This window comes from Petaurus breviceps, unplaced genomic scaffold (genome assembly GCF_028583685.1).
Source record: "Petaurus breviceps papuanus isolate PSGF00001 unplaced genomic scaffold, PetGlider_PUasm1.0 90763, whole genome shotgun sequence".
In the NCBI taxonomy this organism is placed as follows: Eukaryota; Metazoa; Chordata; class Mammalia; order Diprotodontia; family Petauridae; genus Petaurus; species Petaurus breviceps.
The window spans coordinates 10,822,016-10,829,705 of NW_027187340.1; positions in this window are offsets into that span (position 1 = coordinate 10,822,016).

Below are 7,690 nucleotides of genomic sequence, written 5' to 3' on the forward strand. Positions count from 1 at the left end.
CTTAGATCTATTTGCATATCGCAAGATTAATATTTGCCTTTTTGGTAGCAAGAACAGTGTGATATTGTGGAAAGAGAATTGGGTGGGGAATTAGGAGACATAAATTGTCCTACTGAGCCTTCCGCTGACTTTCTATGTGTCCTTGGGTAGCTCTTAGCCTCCCTAGGCTGGCTTCAAGTTCCTCTCATGTCAAATAAAGGTGATGGATTGGGAAAGACTATCTTTAAGGTGCTTGCCATCTCTGCCATTCTATGATTTTGAGATTCACTATTAACACACAGACCAAAATAATAGGAAATAAGCTTGGATTACAATGATGAAGAATTTAGTTACTCGAAAGAAAGGACATCTCAAATAACCGACTGTGCAGACTGCTAAAATAGGTTCAAAGACAGACTGTGTTTTCCTTCCAAGGGCATATTTGAGAAGCTACCTTTTTAAAGGTAATGTTTCTATTTTGAAATCATCCATTTAAAATTCAAATCTGCAAATAGGAACAATAACAAAAAGATTAGACCTAAAACTCTAAATATCTTTTTATTGACATTTTTTTAAAAGTGTGTATTGATTTTTAGCATGTTAATAACAAAATCATGCTTTCTCTTACTGACCTTTAATGTTGTTATTCCATATATTTCATATATGTGGTTATTATTGCTATTATTCTTGATTCATGTAGTTATAGTGTGTCTAGCATTGTCTTTTATTCTTTTTGAACTTTTTTTTTCAATTAACAAGCATTTATTTTCTCTGCCCCATCTTCACCCACCCAAGAATTAAAAAAAAAAAAAACTTAACAACATTGTAAAGACAAATACCTTTGAAGGCCTGACTACCTGTATTTTTCAGGAAAAATAAACTCCCAGATTGGACATATCCAAAAGCAAATATCTAATTCTATATTTGACTCTATCACATCTCTGCCAGGTGGTGAGTATGCTTTATCTCTGGTCCTCTGGAACTGTGGTTGGTCATCGAATTGATGAAAGTTATTAATACTTTCAAAGTTGTTTGTTATTTACAATATTGTTATCATATAAATTGTTCTCTGGTTTTAGTTCTACTTTCCTCATTTTGTAGCACTTCATATTAGTTTTCACATATTCTTTTTGTGTTCTTTTCATTTATAATTTTTATGGCCCATTATTATTCCATTAAAGTAATACAAAATTGCATATTTTGAGAGTTGGAAGTATCTGTCTAATTCAACTCATAACTGAATTCGCTACAGCAAACCTATGATCATCTAGACTCTACTTGATTCACTCCTAAGCAAGAGAATACACCTCCTGCAGATGCAGCTAATTCCACTTTTTAAATTGGCCAACTCAAGTTGTTAGGAAGTTGACCTGACATGAAACACCAATTTGCCTACTTACAAAATTTCCACTCGTTCCTGGTTCAATTGTTTGGGGTAAAACAGGACAAGTCGAATCCAAAATTTTTTAATTTTGATTTTTGAACATAATTATGATGTTCGCATTCCCTATCTCATACCACCCCCCCCCAACAGATTTCTCTTTGTTAGGTTTAATGCCAGTTTCATCAACTAATGCTCATATGACACAGCCTCAAAGTCTTCTTTATTCTGATTGTCTCTTTTAGAACCTATCCTGTTTATTAATGAATGCCATTCTTAAATTGTATATCCAGAACTGAGCACAATTTATTTTAATTTTTTAAATTTGACATTTTGTTTTTTTTAAGGTTCAAATTCTCTCCTTTCCTCTCCCTCCCCCCCCCCCCCCCCATTCAATGTGAAGACAAGAAATACAATCTCCCTTATACATATGAAGTCATGCAAAAGATTTCTGAATTAGCCATGTTCTGGAGGAGAAAAAGCCAAAAAAAAAAAAAGGATAAAAAATGTGTTCCAGCCTGCAATCTAACCTGTGATTTCTCTATTTGTAGCTGGAGAGCTTTTTTTTTTCCCAACATGAATCCTTTGGAGTTCTGATAGATGATTATACTGATCAGTTTTACTAAATCTTTCACAGTTGATAAATTTTTACAATATTGCTTTACTATGTATATTGTTCTCATGGTTCAATTCCCTTTATTTTGCATCAGTTGATATTTTTTCCCACGTTTTCTCATGTCTTACAGAACAATAGCATTTCATCACATTCTTATACCACAACTTTTTCAGTCATTCCCCAATTGATAGGCACCCCCTCAATTTCCTTTTCTTTGTTACCACCAAAAGAGCTGCTATAAATATTTTTGTATATGTGTGTTTTTTTCTTTTTCCTTTGATATCCTTGGGTATGGACCTAGTAGTGGTAATGCTGGGTCAAAGTGTAAGCATAGTTTTATAATCCTTTGAGCATTGTTCCAAATTGTTCTATAGAATTGTTGGACTAGTTCACAACTCCACCAACAGTGTACTAGTGTACCTATGTCCCCAATTCCCCTACAGCACTTGTCATTTTCCTTTTCTAATCCTAGACAATCTAAGGTGGTACCTCAGAGTTGTTTTAACTAGCATTTCTCTAATTATTAGTGATTTGGACCATTTTTCATGTGAAGTTTGATAGCTTAGATTTCTTCCTCTGAAAACTGCCTCTTTGTATCCTTTGACCATTTATCAATTAGGGAGTGGTTTTTATTTTTATAAATTTGACTCAGTTTCCTATATATTTGAGAAATGAGACCTTTTTCTGAGAAACTTGCTTTAATTTCCCTCTAGGTTCCTGCTTCTCTTCTAATTTTGGTTACATTGGTTTTTCTTCATGCAAAACTTTTTTAAATTTTATGTAGTCAAAATTATCCATATCTCTTGCATAGGAGTGAATCAAGCAGAGCCTAGGTGATCATAGGCTTGTTATAGGGAATTCAGTTATGAGTTGCATTAGATAGATACTTCCAACTCTCAAATTATGCAATTTTTTCTTACTTTAGTGGAATAACAATGGACCATAAGAAATTATAAATGAAAAGAGCACAAAAAATTTGTGAAAACTAATATGAATTATCTATTATCCTCTGCAAACCTCTCTCTTGTTTGGTCATAAACTTCTTCCTATCCACCAATTTGACAGTTATTTTTCTTTTCCTCCGTGCTTCCTGAATATGCTCTTTATAACTAAATCATGTGTCTGTTTCGAGCTTATCTTAGTATATGGTGTGAGATGTTGTTCTATGCCTTGTTTCTATCAGGCTGATTTCTAGTTTTCCTGCAGTTTTTGTCAATAGTGAGTTCTTGTCCCAATAGCTGGGATCCTTGGGTTCATCATACATTGTGTTGCTGTGTTCATTTTCATATTTGTATATTGTATACTTAATCTGTTCCATTGATCAACCACTCTATTTCTTATCTAGTACCAAATTGTTTTGATGATGACCACTTTGTAATATTGTTCGAGATCTGGTATCACTAGGTCCCCTTCCTTCACATTTGAGCACAATATTCTTATGCCACAATTTGTTCATCAGTTTCCCTAAAAGTAGGATTTGTTACAATAAAACCTTATGGGTAGTTTTCACCTTTTTGTATTATGATTAAAACTTCAAGAAATATTTGGTATGTGTAGGACTTTTCTTCTTCTGGCAGTAAGCTTATTAGGATATTCCCTAAAAGTAGAATGTCTAGATTAACAGTTTCAAAAGTTTTATAGTTTTTATTAATTTAAAATTCTAACACTAATACTCACTTCTAATACTAATATCAGGTTTTAATACAGTAATAATTCTGTAATCTCCCTAATGTGGGTATTCCCTCCAATGATGCTGATTGTAAGTCTTCTATCCCTATCCACCTTCTATGGCTCTCATCTATGTCTGATCATAAATTCTTTACAAGGGCTCCACTCAATGTGCTATGGGCCTTCCTCTAGAGTTCTTGACATTATGTGGATACCAATGGTACATACAGCTGTCCATAAGTTATGTCTCACATTCCCTATTTGACTAGGCCATATTTCTACCAGTCATACATTTCTCTGAAATCTACTATTCTGCTTATCTCCTGCAATTCCTTATTTATACTGCATTATACCTTTCACTTCATACTCACCATACACTTCACCATTGCCTTTTAGGTAATCCTCAGCTTCAATTTTTTGGAGACTGCAGTGTTTGATGACTTATAGACATACAACATAAAGTATAAACAATTATATTAAGAAGATGAGCTTTTATTTCAGGAAGAAGCTTAGGGGGTGGTGGCAGTACCAGAAAAAAAATTATGCCATTTCTCGAAGGCAATCTAGTTGACTGTCATCCTATCAAATTATAAAATAAGCTCATTGTCCATTTTCATTATGTGTCCCGGGTATACGTATTGATGGAAAAGATTTGTTGGTCATCCGTGGAAGTGTTCATTGTAAACAATAATAGTAATTTTTCACCCATTTGAAATTTCCTGTGTGACTAGTTATTCTGGACTCTCTTCAGTATTTATGAATGTTATCTAGTATATTTGATCAATCAATAAACATTTTTAAAGTACCCACTATGTGCCAGGTCCTGGAGCTTGATCTACTCAGCACAATGTTATCCAGAAATAGCAACACCTGGAAGACTTTAGGGAATCCTTCTTTGTTTTAGACTTTGTGCCAGACCTCCTCAGCAACAATGGCAAACCCTGTGGCAAGTTCCCCTATTTTATACTCTATTTGATAAGAATAATTAGAGTCATTTCAGTTGTAAAATAATTCCATAGCACTCTCCATCAATATTTAACTAATTCACAGCAACACCAACCATGATAGTATACTTGCTTTTTTTTTTTTTTAACACAGCTGCACCAAAGCAGCTCACTTTGTTTCACCTTTGTAAAGATTAGGCAGGGTCGAGGAGTGGCTAGGTGGCACAGTGAATCGTGCATGGGCCCTGGAGTCAGGAGGACCTGAGTTCAAATCCAGCCTGGGACACTTAACACTTACTAGCCCTGTGACCTTGGGCAAGTCACTTAACCCCAATTACCCTGCCTTCCCCCTTACAAAAAACAAAAAGAAAAAAAAAAGATGAGGCAGGGTTTCCTGGAAGCAGGGATTAAGTCAGATGACTTCTTGCAGAGTCTTCTGTGTACTTCCGCATGTAACAACTTCAAAGCCTGCTTTTGAGACCATATGGTTTAACATTTCTCCCAACCTGAACTAGCTTAGGTATTTGTTATTTCTTAGGATCACAGAATTTAGAACTTTAATCAACCTTAAAGACAAGCTCATCTAAACATCACATTTTACAGATGAGTAAACTGTGAACAAGATTGGGGACAATTACTGCCAAAGATCACATAGGTATTAGGTAGAAGACTTGGGATATGAACTCATATTTTCTAAATCTAAATCAGGGATAGTTCCATTTGTGTTGGGGAAAGGGACTTTTTTCTCCTCTTTCCTTTGTTTTCTGTTTCCACTAACATGGAGTTCGTTACTAACTAACTCTATATGTATTTATACATTAGTTACCCAAGTTTTCCATCATATGTAATATTTGTTCTTTTATAGTAACTAGTATTTTGAACAATGAAGTCCTTTAATTTGTTCTGCTTACAGTTTCAAGAAATTTCCATCTTATCAACCAAGACCTGCTTTTTCCATCTCTTCTCATTCTAAAGACTGTTTCAGATGACTCATATTGATAGCACAAAATGATTTCAAAGCAGATGTTATAGATGAAAAAGGTGGTGTAACAGTGCTAAGTGCTATTGAATTGGGTTGATATTAATAAACTCTAAGTCAGAGATTCAGAAGATGAAATTCTACTTTCTACATGTGCTTTCAGGGCTGACCCTATGAAATAAACAGAAATACACAGGTGCCTATTTGATAGGAGCCTGGTATGGCTGGAAAAAAATGAAAAACATGAAAAATACTGGCTTGATGAGTTCAAGTCACCAATTTATCTGGCAAAGTGACACTCCTAAAGCTCAGGTGTCATAATGCTATTTCTCTATTTTGCAAATTAATGTAACTCCCATCTGTCTCTAAAATCAAATGTAAGCTCTACTATTTTAAGTCCTTTGTATAATCTGGCTCAAACCTAACTAATTTTCTAGCCTTATTATATATTACTCCCTGTCCCACAATTTATGGTTCATCTACACCAACCTTCTTCCTATTCCTTACACACAATACTCTCCTCCCATCTCCATGATGTTACATTTGCTGTATATACCTCATGCTTGGGATGCATTTCCAGCTCACTCTGACCTCTTAGATTCACTTACTACCTTGAAAACTTAGCCCCAGAATATTCCACACTAAGCCTGTCTTTCCCCTGCTCCCAGCTACTATTGTTTTCCCACAAAAAAATTACCTTATGTTACTTTGTACATATGCAGACACATATATAACACATTTATATATATGAAAAACACAAATGTATATTTATATATAGATATACCCATATGTGCATGTAGATATATGCATACATCTAAATATGTCAGTAACAACAAGAAGAAGAAGAAAAAAAGAAGCAAAAGACGAGAGACAAAAAGCATTATGCAGCAACTACTATGTCAGGGACTATGCTAAGTGCTTTACAAATATTACCTCATTGTTATCTTCACAGCAGCCCTGGGAGGCAGATATTTTATAGTTGAAGAAAATGAGGCAGACAGTAGTTAAAAGACTTGTCCAAAACCACATAGCAAGTGTCTGAGGCCAGATTTGAACTTTGGTCTTCCTGCTTCCAGGTCCAGAATTCTCTCTACTGCATCACTGTATACCTACACCTATACCTATACTTACAACTACACCAACATCTCCATCTATATCTAGCCTTCTTGTTCTTGCTGCTGCTGCTGCTTTTCCTCTTCCTCCTCCTCCTCTTCTTCCTCCTATTTCTTCTTCTCAACAATGCAGTATGCCAACCAAGAAAGCTAATGCAAATGTTGACTATATTGAAAGATATATATTGTCCAAGAATGCATCCTGTTCAGACCAGTTCTAGACTAACAGTTGCCTGATCTCTATCTTCAAGTCTGTAATGGACTTTCATTTAGAAAAGGGAATATACAGTGTTCTACTTAACCACCATGGGAAAGACTAGAGTAAATAGGTAAAAGTTACAAGTTGGAACATTAAGACCTGATATACAGAAAAATTTCCTAGCAATTAAGGCTATCCAAGAGATGAATGGTCTGTCTCAGGAGGTCATAGATACTTTCTAGAAGTTTTCAAGGAAAGTTCAAATGAGCATTCAAGGGAAAGATGGTATAGAGGATATAGCATAGTTCTGAGTCAGGAAGACCTGATTTTAGATACTGCCTCAGTCATTTAACTAGCAAGTCAAATAATCACTGTCTACCTCAGTTTCCCATCTGTAAAATTGGAATAATAATAACACCTACCTCCCTGGATCATTTTGAGTGTCATAGGAGAATATTAGGAAAGTACTTTGCAGCTTTAAAGCAGTATATAAATGATAGCTGTTATTTTCACCATCATTAGTATTACTTGTTGGGTATGCCATAAAGATAATACTCTTTCAGGTAAAATTTGGAGTAGATGAGCTCTGAGGTCTCTTTCACTTCTGAGATAATGTGAGTAGGGGAGGATAGGGTGCTAGATCACATTTTGGAGACTGCTTACCTATTTCAATGATCCGAAATGCCTCCTGCCACCAAAGCACAATTTTGAAATGTTAGTATTCTAGTGATTTGATATGGCTACAAATACAAGAACATTGCCATCTCAGCTGAATAATGATGGTGTGTGACCAGGGCAATGGAAAAAAAAAA